Source organism: Bison bison, unplaced genomic scaffold, assembly GCF_000754665.1.
Source record: "Bison bison bison isolate TAMUID 2011002044 unplaced genomic scaffold, Bison_UMD1.0 scf7180017864105, whole genome shotgun sequence".
Lineage (NCBI taxonomy): Eukaryota > Metazoa > Chordata > Mammalia > Artiodactyla > Bovidae > Bison > Bison bison.
The window spans coordinates 5893202-5907645 of record NW_011494677.1 but is presented as its reverse complement, the minus strand read 5'-3'; positions in this window follow the sequence as shown (position 1 = coordinate 5907645).

Sequence of the window (14444 nt, the reverse complement as noted above, 5' to 3'; positions counted from 1 at the left end):
ATTAAAAAGCAAGCACTCAAGAGTGATGAGACAAAGAATTAATTGGGATTACAACTCTTTCTGCATTGACTGCAAAAGCTTGGTGATCCGAATTGTGCTTCAGTGGTGAGCTCAGGACTCCCTGCAACCCCCAAGGCTCTTCTTTACCATTTGTTATTACTTAGCTATTTTATTTGGCAGGGATCCCTTCAATCTCATCTTCTAATGCACTGGCAAGCTTCCTGTCGCCAATAGCTTAGAGCCTACTACTGCTGGGGTAGGCAGCATAGCCGAACTTTCTAGCTTCTGCATCCTTATAAATAATGCATCTGGTTTCCTGTAACTACATGAACCCTTAGACTTTGGTAGGCATGTCGCTGTTAGTCAGGGAAAAAGAGTTGGGAGATGAACAGTTGTGGAAATATTTGCAGGCAGTTATTGTCACTGATTGGAACCTGACTCGATCATATATGCATTAATCACTGGGTTAGATGCTAATGGAATGCTTATGATATTTATAGTAGACATAAACAAGATATATAAAAAGAATATCTTTGCTGACTAAACTACACGCTTAATTTAACATGGAAAGTGCTTGTAATGTTAATCTAGGACCTTTCAAAATTCTATCACCCATAATTAGATCTAATTTGCTCCTCATTTTAAGAACGTCTTTTAGTTTGCACAGAATTCATTGACTTTTTGGGTGTGTGCAGACTTGTCCTTAAGAACAATAAGGAGATGAGATATTGGGTACAGATAATACCTGATGCTCCAAGTATCTTGATGGTGTAACACACTGTTGGATTTGAAATGAAGAAGGGAAAATACTATGTTAATGAAAAATGGGGATTTCCCTTGTGGTCCAGTGGTTAAGACTCTGCCCTCCACTGCAGGAGGTGTGGGTCCAATCCCTGGTTGGGGCAGCCAAAAATTACCCAAAAACAGTTAAAAGCAAAGCAAGAAATGTACATCATAGTTTTAACACTCAAGTTGTTACTTTTAGGATTAAAAATTAATGTTTTATTTTTGAACACAAAAGATATTAGTACTTAAACAAGAGACACCATTTTTTAAAACTGAAAACTGTTTTTGCAATGTTCTTTCAAATGCACCTTCAGACAGTGTTAATATAAAATAAGAAAGTTTCACCCCAGTATATATCCTTCTCTTCATTGAATATGCTATCACTGGACATTCACATTCTGACAATGTTTAGCTTATAAACACTTATAAAATTATGAGAATAAAATATCTAAATTGATTTAGATGTTGAATAAGTGGGTTTCTCTATATATTTTCATCAGAATTAATTGAAAAAAGGAAAAATCATGTTTCTAATTTGATAAAGGAAATTAATTCTAATCACTTTATTGTTGGTTTCTTTAATAATCATCCATTCATATTTGAAGAGCTGATATATTTATGAGGATAATAACATATAACTTGAATAGTAAAACTCACTTGGTCATCTTTAGTCTTGCCAAGTCAGCGCTTTTGCAGAGACTAGGTAGTTATCAGAACTAATGTTAGTCAAAATGTTTAATACTTATTTCTTCAAATAACTTCCTTATTGATTACACTATCTTCTACAAGAAACCAGTTTTTTTAAATCAAATCATCAGATCTCTATCTATATGTATGTAATATGGTTTTTTCTTTTTGATGTTTATGTTTTGAAATGTCAGAATTTCTATGCATTTAAAACATTTCCTGAATAATTCAGGAAACTTGTCTACCTAAATTTAAAACTGCATTGGCCTCATCAGTAAGTAAGAAGCCTTCATCAAGAAAAGGGACTTCCCTGGCGGTCCAGTAGTTAAAAGACTCCCCAGCTCCAATGCAGCGGGGCATGGTTTCAGTCTCTGGTTGGGGAACTAAGATCCCACATGCTACATGGTGTGGCCCCCAAAAAAGATAATAATAAAATGTATGAATATTTTTTAATTTTACTCTATCTGCCAGAAACAATCAAGCAATAAAGTTTTTTAAAAAACTTAAAAAAAAAATCAACCCACCATTAATTTTCTATTACAGCCCAGTTGGGTTGATGGGTGTTTTGTTTTGATATTAATAGTGACTGAGAATGAAAAAGATGGATTGTGTTTTTCTAACAGCATAATTGTCACAGTAATTCCAAAGCCTCTAGGGCATGGTCCTTTCTGGAAAGGAATTTCTGCATTTTTCTTCCAATACTCATCAAAACGAAACTCTTCAGAGGTAATCGCTTTCATAACTGGATCCTCAGTGAAGGAAAATCTGAGAAACTTATGCATGCTTATACAACAAATAGTATTTCTTGCTGGGCTCTTTTTTTTTTTTTTTCTTTTAATCACTCCACAATGTGTCTGCCACACAAATAGAATCTATTCTAAGACTTCGGACTCTCACTTCTGCAGTGCTGGCATTTGTGCCAGACTGGGATTAAGAAAACGAAGTTCCTTTTTAGAATATAACACCTTGGAAGCAGGAACCACTGCAGTCCCTTCCCTCTTCTCAGTTTTGTGCAGGGCCTGGCACATATCGTGTTGTTCAGTCGCTAAGTCATGTCCCACTCTTTGTGACCCCTTAGAACGTACTAGACACTTACCAAACAATTACTGAATGAATTAATGAAATTCCCAAAGGCAGTAGGGGCAAAATCAATCTAGAACACATCTGGAAAATCTGAGAAAGAGCACACATTTTAAGAAATACATGGGAAATCTTGTTGATGTATGACAGAAAACCACAAAATTCTCTAAAGCAATGACCCTTCAATTAAAAATAGAAATAAAGTGCCCAAAAAAGAGAGAAATATATGGAAAATCTATGGCAGAAGAGTCATTAAAGACCAAAGTTTCACTTTTCAGTTTAATATGAATAATTTTGAACTTGCTGTAAAGGCACAATGTTTTCAAATACTGATTTAATTTCTCCCAAGTAATCATTGAAAGAGAGAAATTAAACTTTCCTGCTGAACTCTGTTGGAGAAGGCAATGGCACCCTACTCCAGTACTCTTGCCTGGAAAATCCCATGGTGGGCTGCAGTCCATGGGGTCTCGAAGAGTCAGACACGACTGAGCAACTTCATTTTCACTTTTCACTTTCATGCATTGGAGAAGGAAATGGCAGCCCACTCCAGTGTTCTTGCTTGGAGAATCCTAGGGACAGCAGAGCCTGCTGGGCTGCCGCCTATGGGGTCTCACAGAGTCGGACACGACTGAAGCGACTTAGCAGCAGCAGCAGCAACAGATGGGTATATACAACTTGCCACAATATCTGACCTGCTTCTGTTTTTTACAGTTAGCCTTCTCTTCTGTTTTCCAAGGTGACTCAGACCTTACCACTCTCAAAATTTGAATCATGTTGTCTCTCTCAGCAGATTACCTCGCTTACTGCTTCAGAGAAGAGGGTGATTATGGGATGGAACTTCTTTTACCTTCTTGCTACCCAATCTGTAAGCCTCAGCATAATGCCAGGCACGTAACTGGTCACTTAGTAAACAATTTTTTGGTTGGATGGGTGGATGGATAGGTAGGTAAATTAACATATATCATGGGGCTTTAAGTTACTTTCATTATATAAAATACAGTGGCCTTAAAATTTGAAACCTGCTTTTGAGAAGCAGGTCATCCTGAGGTTTTCCATTTTTTCCCACCTGACCGCGAAAAGAAGTTAGTTTAAATGCTGAGCAACAAATTTCCTAATCACTTGCTGTATGCTGGCAGAATTACAGTAATATCATTTCAAGTTGGACAACTCAAGCATTTAGCCCTGATTTTTGACAGCATACACATCACTAAAATAATAATTTCTGTACCCATTTTTTTCCCCAGCCGGAGGTTATTTTGAAACCTCCTGTCTCCAGGAGTAAGTACAGCTAGTTCTAAGCCTCAGATCCTTAAAAATGTTTTCTCATCTTAGAGATCTCTCTCTGCTGTTCTTCTGCATCACCCAATGCTTAGGTAGCTTAAAAAATCCTTAAGTAGTAGTACATATCTCAATAGATTCTTTGGTATTAAGAGGTATGAATGGTTAACAATAATTTAACTTTAGATAGACCCATACAAGGGGCTTCCCCGATGGCTCAGCCGGTAAAACATCCACCTGTAATGCAGGAGACACAGAAGACACAGGTTCAATCCCTGGATTGGGAAGATCGCCTGGAGAAGGGAATGGCAACTCACTCCCCAGTATTCTTGCTTGGAAAATCCCATGGACAGACAAGCCCGACAGGCTACAATCCATAGGTTCCCAGAGAGTTGGACAGGACTGAAGTGACTTAGCATGCATACCCAGACAAAACCTGGAGTCTTTTTGTGAGTAAAGGGAAGGCTGATGGGGATCCAGTTGGACATGGATACATTTTAGGTGCCTTTAACATCAATCAGTGATAGACTATAGTAAACATTTGGAAGGACGTGGTGATAGAAGAAAAGATGGGACTAAATCCAGGTATTTAACCTGGGGTTAAGGAGGCTTAACCTGAGGATGGGCTATTTGTCTGACCTCTAGTGACAGAGTCCTGGCAAAGCCTCAGGGAAGAATTTTTGAGGAGCACTTCAAAAGATTTATGTTTCATTTGAGAAGCCTGTCTAAAAGCCCTTTGAACCATTTAAGTTAAGCTTTCCCTTCTTACAGGAGGTATGTGGGGACAGAAAGAAGCATATGGTTGAAACTCTCTGCACTGCAGTGTTATGTAAAAGAAGTACTTTTCCTGCTAGGTTAAATTGCTGTACGTGCCTCTTGCTGTCAGTGACATGATTTAGTTAAATACAGATGCTTTTAGAGGGGCTTTGTACTGCATCATAAATATTTAATAGTTTTATAAAATTTCTGTATGCCAAACTGGAAGGCAGATACAGCAGTGGAGAAACTCAACTTCTGCATCAAAGCCTTTGACCTCACAGTGTCCACTGACCAGTTGACCTTTGAAAAAGATATCTTCAGGATGGGAGTGTCGTTAACAATAAAAGGATTCTTTTTTTTTTTCCCCAACAAAATGAAGTTTACTGTCCAACCCTTCTGATTTTGTCAGTAGAATGAATGTTACGATTTCCCTGTTCACATTATTCATAGATGTTTCAATTCCCTAGTGATTAAAGAATCACATTAAGCAAAATCTCTTCTCAATAAAGGAATGGTATGGAAGGAGGGGTCAGGAAGAGATCTTAGATTTTCTGTAGCAGCTAATGGTTTGTCATAGAAAGATACTCCTTTGCCATTAGATAATGACTCAAATTGTGTGACTTATATTCCTGATATAATTTTGGAATTCATCTTAAAGTAAGTGTGGTAGGGGAGGGTAGGTGGGGAGGGCTTATGCAATAGAGGAAAGAAAATAATTCAGTGAAGGTTACTGAATGTAAGATTGGTAGATTATTTGTTTTCTTTGGCATCAGGTTACAAGGTTTATGGGCTTCCCTGATAGCTCAGCTGGTACAGAATCCGCCTGCACTGCAGGAGACCCCAGTTCAATTCCTAGGTCGGGAAGATCTGCTGGAAAAGGGATAGGCTAGCCACTCCAGTATTCTTGGGCTTCCCTTGTGGCTCAGCTGGTAAAGAACCCGCCTTCAATGCAGGAGACCTGGGTTCCATCTCTGGGTTGGGAAGATCCCCTGAAGAAGGGAAAGGCTACCCAGTCCAGTATTCTGGTCTGGAGAATTCCATGGACTGTATAGTCCATGGGGTCACAAAGAGTTGGACACGACTGAGCGACTTTCACTTTCACTACAAGGTTTTATAATAAAACATACGATATATGTCGTGGTCAGAAATAGCCATGAAAAAATCTTTTTAAGTTTTTCTAGCATTTTTATTATGAAAATTTGAAACATATAGAAAAGTTGAATGACTTGTGAACAATGTAGGCCATATCTCCAGATTTTACAGTTAACTTCTGCCATAGTTGCTTTGTCAAATGTGTATCCATTTATCTATCAGTCAACTTTTTATTTTTGAGGCAGTTTGAAGTAAGTTGCATTTGTGAATGCATCTTATCCCCAAATATCCCGGCATGAATGATGTACATGTTTAATTGCTTTATTTAAAATAATGTATGTTTGATGGATTATGTCAACAAACAGAACACGTGTTTCCCAGGAATAAGTCATCATATTTGGACCTGGAATTTTCTAGTCATCGTATTTCAGGTTTTAACTCAGTCATCAGAAGCCTTCCTTTTCCTGTTTCTGACGATCACTCCTTCCCCTGTCCCAGATTTCTAATTCTCCAGATTAAAAGAAGATGTAACCCTGGCTCACCAATTCTCAGATTGACATTGTATGTATTTGAATCACTGCAGTAATACTGGACTGATCTCTATTTTTTTTAAAGATTTTCTTTGGATGTGGACCATGTGTGAAGTCTCTATTGAATTTGTTACAGTATCACTTGTGTTTTATGTTTTGGCTTTTTGGACACAAGGCATGCAGGATTTAGGCTCCCCAACCAGGGATCTAACTGTACCCTCTGCGTTGGAAGGTGAAATTTTAACCACTGGACCACCAGGGAGTCCCCTGATCGCTATTTTGGGGTGACAGTCTTCTTTCCAGAAGATAAGCTCCATTTTATCCACTAGAGTCTCTTGATTCTACACCTTCCCATGGAAGTGATTAGAGCCTACATTTTGCCTACATTCTGCACTCTACATCCCTTAGTGATGAAATGTTAATAACCGAGTCTAAATATGAATACTGGCTTCTTAATAACCCCCAGAAAAAGGGTCTGAATATTCAGTAGAGCTGTGACCAAAAGCAGTCAGAGGAGCATTAAAAAGATTAAACTTTCAAGTAGAAACAGTCACAGTAAAAGTTCACGTAAGATATTGCTATAGGGATAACTGACGGTAGTGGTGACGAAATTGAACCGTTCACTTTATGGCAGTTACTAAAGGGTGTCTATATGGTTAGTGAGAAACTAAAAAGCTTCGCTTTGTAGCAGTGAGTTGAAAGGGGAGGAGCAATATCCTTGACTTCTAGTCTTGTCTCTGAAATTAATGTTGGTGCTCCAGGCAGATTATTTTTTTATCTCCAGAGATCTTTTTTGTGTAAGATAAAATTCATGGGTCAAGGCTGTTCCAGCTCCAACAGTCAGCCAATGAAAAATTTAAAACCTAATTATTCTCAAGATGACAGTTCATCTTTGCATTAAGCCTACGTCCTTTCACTCCAGATGATTTCTGAGATAGAAAAGATACAAGTCATTCTTAAACCAATCTAACTAACAATATGTGGTGTGGTGTGATTTATGATACAAAGTTTTGAACTGGAGTTCCAATCATAAGATATTTTTGTCTTACAATTTTCAAATTCATATTTTGAAAGTAATAAAAATTGTCCCACAAGGCAGAAAAAGTTTCCACCCCTTGAACTGAGACACTGCAGAAAATATGGAGCTGGCATCTGATTTTAAATGGAATACTTCTGCTTGTAAGAGTATCATAAGGCTTATGACCTTACAGCAGAATTGCCAGTTATATGGCTCACTGGGATGCCAGATCAGTTCTAGAAAATGCATATATTTTTATCCCTCTTTTTTTTTCCCTTTGGCACAACTTTGCATTTTCATTTTAATTAGCAAAAAGGAGAGAGAACTGTGTAGATTCTGTGGAAAATGTATATTTTTAAGATGTTTCCTCTGGCTGAAGTCTTCTCAGATGTACAGGTTTGGGTTGTGTTGAAAAGTAGAACAATTCAGATCATTCCCTTCCCAAGCTTCCCTTATTTCAGGAAAACTGAGGGTTTATTTTACACATGGCTTTTTATGACATTTCAGAGTGTCCTGAATAGATGGAACTCTTTTGTAAGTAATTCACAGCTGCCTTCACATGTGGACCATCTCATGCTTAACAGTTTCTGTTTGAAACAGAAGATTTTCAAAACAAATTAACAGATTGCTAGGGCATTTGTAAGGGTGATGTACTCAATGCGTTTTTTTTTTTAATTCCTCTGGAGATCAGTCAGCTGATCAGCAACCCAACTATAAACAAATAGCTAGTGCCTAAGTATAAATCAAGTTCAACAACTTCCATTTTTTGAAACTGCACTGAATTGTATTACATTTGCATTGATTTTCATGTTTAGTTAATCATTTATTATATTTAATTTCTCTTACTTCACCAGAGTATAGCCTTTACAGTTTTCCTTAAATACTATTATACATATCCATGCACTTAAAAATACAGAGTATTTCTTGTATATTGTGCAATTTGCCACAATACCTAAGAATATAACAAACAAAAATTCTCTGTTAGCTGTGTTGCTTTGTGCTGGGAGCTTATAGTAGTGAATATTAATGAAGTGAAGCAAAGATACTTGTTCAAGGTAACTAATTCCACATGTATTGTCTAATAATCATGAATGACCATCCATCCATATAACCTCAGAGTAGTCCCTATAAAGATGATTTTCCTTTTGGTTTTTCTTCTTCCCATCATACACAGTTAATTTAATATTATTTGCTTCATTCACACAAATAAAACTCTATATGGTGTATCCATATAGACATGACTGAGCAACTGAACTGAACTGATGATGTATCCGTGTCTTTTAAGGTATTTTTTCAATAGTTTTTACATCCTTTCAGTTCAGTTCAGTCACTCAGTCATGTCTGATTCTTTGCGACCCCATGCTCCCTGTCCATCACCAACTCCTGGAGGTTGCTCAAATTCATGTCCATCGAGTTGGTGATGCCATCCAACCATCTCATCCTCTGTCATCCCCTTCTCCTCTTGCCTTCAATCTTTCCCAGCATCAGGGTCTTTTCCAATGAGTCAGTTCTTTGCATCAGGTGGCCAAAGTATTGGAGTTTCAGCTTCAGCATCAGTCCTTCCAAACTACATCCTTCTTTAGTAGTTTCCATGTTGATGTATTAACTCAGTAATACTTACTTACCGGCCTCTGTGTGCCAGGCATGTTCTAGGTAGTAGGGATGTGTTAATGGAAACAGTCACAAGTGCTGGCCCTTATGGAGCTCACATTCTGGTAATGAGTTTATCACACTTTCCATAACAAACCACACTGTGTTGAAAATACAGATAATTCAAATACCTGCTACTGTCTACCCATCTTTTGGCTTATATTTCTAATGTATTCTAAATATGTAAATGGAATAGCACTGAAGAATGAGGAATAATATTTTAAGTATATAAAATGAGCTAGAGTTATAAGCCTTTGCTCATTTTCTCATAAAACTTTTGTATTGAAACTCTCAATGATAGATCAATTTATTATATCCTTATTTGTGCTTTTGAGTTCCTTGGGATGTAATATTGCATCATCAACATCAATTTAGAGTCCATAGATAATTAAGAATTGTCAGAGATTCAATGCTACATGACCTGTTAGATTTTGTAGAAGAAAGAGCAATCTATACCTGACAAAGTCTGATTATTTTAGTGCAGTGCACTGGAAAAACTGGTCAGATTGACTGTATTTTCCTTTTAAAAGTAAATGTTAGAGAAGCTGAAACCATGATGAGTGTGCAGTGTAGTATTATTTTTTTATTGAGTTGGAATTCACATAACATAAAATTAACCATTTTACTAGGAACAGTTCATTGGCATTTATCACAGTGATGTGCAGTGATCTCTGTCTAGTTCCAAACATGTCCAAGATAATATTAAAAGAAAGGTGACTTGTAAAACTAAGAAGAAAATCATTGTATATAACTAATGATTTTACTCATGGGGAGTGAGAAAATAATAGTTCCTCTCAAAGTAATCAGATTATAAACATGGGATTTAATAAAAAAAAATCATGTCTGTATAAAATTCTCACATCCTCATCTTTGAGATCCTTTACTGTCTCTTGAACTGCAGCTAAAGATCAAAGGACCTAAACTTATAAAGAACAAAATGTGCCAGAGTAAATGGATCATTTGTTACAAAATGAGGACACAATCCCAGAGTCAGTATCAGACATTCAGTACAGCTTCTCACAACATGATTCTTCCAAGTAAGTCAAACTGTCTTTACTGAAATAATTTTCACTGGGTAAAAATAAAGGAGAATCAGAGTCTTGATTCACCCTCAAAGTGGGGAGAAAAATACTTGCCCAGTAAAGTGAAATGGGTTTCATCTTAGCCTGTTTAGCATTATGAGTAATATAGAAGAACATTGGCAAGCCCATGAATTTGGTTTGCCCTGAGAAAACTTTTCTGTTTAGGTGAAGAGAGAACTGCAGGAAAAACAGTTCAATATTGGGTTATTCCTAACTTTCCATCTCCTAAAAGGATCTATGCAAAACTAAGATTATGTAGCCTAACTTGACTTGAAGTAGCAGAGGAATTTGAGTGTTTTCTATTGATATATGAGTGTTTCTATTGAGTGTTTTCTATGATATAATAAGGGGCTGCCCTGATGGCTCAGCGGGTAAAGAATCTGCCTGCAGGAGACATGGGAGATGCAGGTTTGATCCCTGGGTCAAGAAGATCCCCTGGAGAAGGAAATGGCAATCCACCCTAGTATTCTTGCCTGAAAAATACCATGGCAGTTGAGAGTTAATATAGTTGGGGTAACAAAGTTTCCCTAGATGAAAATAAATTCATAAAAGCCATATTTGGAAACAGTCATAAATTTGATAAGCATGTATCTGAACTGATCATTAGAAGATGTGAAAAAATAGAGTGGAGTATAGAGAGCATTTTAAATAGATAGATGGACATGAAAAAAGTCTACCAATTTATTAGAGGTGCCATGATCTGTGTAATTGAATTGCAATTAAAAATAAAACCAAACAAGATGCGTGTATTGAATGGCTAGCATAGCTTTAGTTTGCAACAGCCAGATACTAATAGACCTGGCCTTCAAAGAAATTGCATTCTTCCCCATCCATCCTATGTATGTCACATAATTAAGTAGTAACACCTGGGAAGATGTACCCCAACAAAAATAAAGTTAAAGAATGATGTATCTTTGACTTGGGACCATGAAGGAGTTCCATGGAGGGGCTGAGATGTGAGCTGGGGGAAGATTTTCAAATGGACGGGGAGAAGCTAACAGATCCACTTGAGTACTTGGTCCTCTTATAAGAAGCAGCAAGTTTTAGGGATCCTTTTAAGTCCTGAAGCTTTCTTGTGAAAATTGTGATTAATTCATTAGCAATGAATAAATCATTATAATTTATACATAGTCATCCTCAAAGATTGCAATCCAAAAAATGAAATCACTGCTATCATCATGGTATTAGATATCACAAAGTAAATTCTATGTTTTGGCCATAAACATACAGAGCAAGGGTCGACTTATTCAGAGATAAACGTTTTCAGTGGGAAATAACCAATACACCAAAAAAAAAAAAAAATAAGTAAAAGAGAAAGCAAGTTTATGTGATATGGTCATCCTCTTTCATCTCCTGGAGGTATGCTAAATATTTCTGATAATAAAATAAAAGGGATGCAGATGTAGTAGCCTAGCTTGACTTGAAGTAGCAGAGGAATTTTAGTATTTTCTATTGGACGATATAATAGAAGGCTTCCCTGATGGCTCAGTGGGTAAAGAATCAGCCTGCAGGAGACACAGGAGATGCAGGTTCAGTCCTGGGTCAGGAAGATCCCCTAGAGAAGGAAATGGCAACCCACTCCAGTATTCTTGCCTGAAAAATCCCATGGACAGAGGAGCCTGGCGGGCTCAAAGGGTCGCAAAGAGTCGGACACACCTGAGCATAAGCACTCACGTATGCACAACATAATGGGATTGTTTTCTTCATTGAAGCTGGTTTAGAAGGAAGCTGGAATACTGTGTATCAGAAATATAAGTGCGTTTTGACTTGGTTCTGCTGAATCTCATTCTACATTACTGCAGAGCCTCTTGACCCAGGTTGACTTACTAACATTGACTTTAACTGTTGTGGTGGATTAACTGCGGTTGCAAATTCCTTGTCACTCTCTCCATCAAGGTTTATCTCCCCTTTCCTTGAATCTCAGTTGGCACTGTGACTATTTGGCCAATAGGATGCAATGGAAATGAGCCTGTACCACTTCCAAAGTCAGTCTTAAGGAGGACTGGCAGCTTGTGCTTCCTTGCTCTTGGGCTGTATCCTCTCAGAACGCAGCTGCCATGTGTGAGAAGTCCAGGCCACATGGAGAAGCCACATGTTGGTGCACCATCTGACAGTCCCAGCTGAGTTCCTGGCTGACATCTGGCATCAGCTGCTAGTCATGTGTGTGAATCTTGACTTTTTCAGCTCAGTTACACCTCCAGTGGATTGCAGCCCCAGCTGATATCTAATGGAGCAGAAGAACCACTCAGCTGAACCCAGTAATCCTGCAGGCTAGTGAGATGTAATACAGTGGTTGTTAGTTTAACAACAAATGTAATGTGTTTCAGGGCAATTTGTTTCATAGCAATATGTAACTGAAATCCTGAGATCTTCCCAAGATCTCAGAACAGAGACTGTGGAAGATCTCTTCTATTTAAACTGTAAACAGATCGTATGTAAATAACCTATGCTTAATTCTTGCAACTTCTAAAGATCACTAGGCAGAATTTTAGAAGGCTCTTGTTTTGGAAACTTAGCACCTTTAAGTTCATTTAGCAACTACATTAAAGTAAAATTAAAATGCCTATTTCATTGTTACACTTTCTGGTTCTCTTATTTTTCCTATTGAAGTAATAGGTAAACAATATGTAATCAGATGCCTTCTTTTGATTAAAAACAAGAAACAGTATTATTTGGTAGAAATAGCATGAATCACAATTTTGTTCAAAATCGGTGCTATTGGTGCTATTGTTTAAAAGCTATGTGTCTATAGCTGAGTTATATAAGCTGCCTGGGTCCTTTTTTTTTTTTTTTAAACAAAAAAGATAATATGTTCTGTATAGAATTTAGTGAAGATCAGAAATCATGTATGGCAAGAACCTAGCAGAGCGCCTGGAATCACAGTGGAGCTCTACAAAGGTAGCTTTTGTTGTTATAGAAGAGGTGGTTATGTGGTTTTAAAAAGGTAATAATAGTTTGTTTCTTGTTCATTGTTTGTTTAAGGGGACATGGAAATATGGGTGTTCCTGAGCTTTATTGAAGATGGAGGCTAAAGGGTTAAAGTGACATATGCTTGCAATTCTTCTTAAAAACATGTATGTTCTAGTCAAAGAAATTCTGACCTTCAATCCCATTCATATCATCCTGTATTCACTTCTTTATTACTAGTAAGACTTGCTAAAGGGATAAAGGCAACTTCTGATTCCTCGTCTCAAGTATAGACCTAATGGAGAATTCCTTTTATTCGTTACCTCCTGTCCTACTCCCGTTCTCAATTACATTTACCTAACAACTGCATAGGAAGAAACACCATGGGAGGCTGGCTCTCTGCAAACTGATCTTAGCTCCAAGAAGCCACTTGCCTCTCCAGGGAGGACACATATATATCCCACAGTGTGATTTGTGTAGTCTGTCTCTTAAGTTCCTATCCTTTACATAATCCATTCTTTTCCTTTGTAAGTGCTGGTCATCTTTAATATGATGGCTAGAGCAGTGCCCAGTAATTACTTTGTCTGCTGAATATGTTTGTTCTTAATGATTAAGGCAAGGCAAATAGTTGGTATTGGCGCAACTGAAGGAGCACTTTTCTTAATTACAGGTTACTCTTCTCAGTCCCTTTGCTTCCCTACCTGATCTGGGCTCTGAACTCTGTGTTAGTCTTTGAAATCCAGGTGACCTTGGCTGTGGGTGAAATGCCAGTGTATGATACTTGCGTGAAATACTGGTTTGGTGCAGAATCATGAAATTAAGTACCACAAATTTAACCTGGGTGATATCTAAAGGAATTATAAATGATCCTAATTTAGCATAAGTATTTACTTGCCTAACTGATTTTGAGCGTTCCATGAATAATGATCATTAAAATCTTAATTCCTCTCAGTCTGAATTCTGTAAATGCCTCCCTATAGATTTTCGATGATGTGAAATTTCATGTTCGTTGCTTGAATCTTTAAGAAAAATCTTTCTGCTTTCAAATCAAATAGTTAAAAGTTAGAAAGTGGGCATAGGAATTATTTTAAACTACAAGTCACTGCTATATAAATGCAGGTTATGTAGAGGTGAACTTAAGGATAATTCATTTTGCCCAGAAGCTTCTCAGAGCCATAATTACAATTATGCAAATTGGTTCAGGCTTTTGTTGTTGTTGTTGTTAGTTATAGTACTGCAAACACATTTTAAGATATCAGTACCCTTTAAATCACTTATAATTATGGGCTAATTTCATTTTGCAAGAATGATAATATTATCTCATGCCCACTTAGAAGCTTAAAAATATTTCAAAGCAGTGGAGATTGTGTTTTACAAAATATAACGTGCTTAAAAAGCAGATTCTCTCCGGACTTCAACTTTAAATTTTATTGCTTCTGGGACTCACATAATGGTTATGTAGTATGGATTTAGAGACAGTTTTTAAGACTCCTATTGACATAGGTGAACAAAATGGTTCCTTGGAAACCATTCAGGTGTCCAGTCACAGTAAAGTGTGGATTAAAGATTCAGATG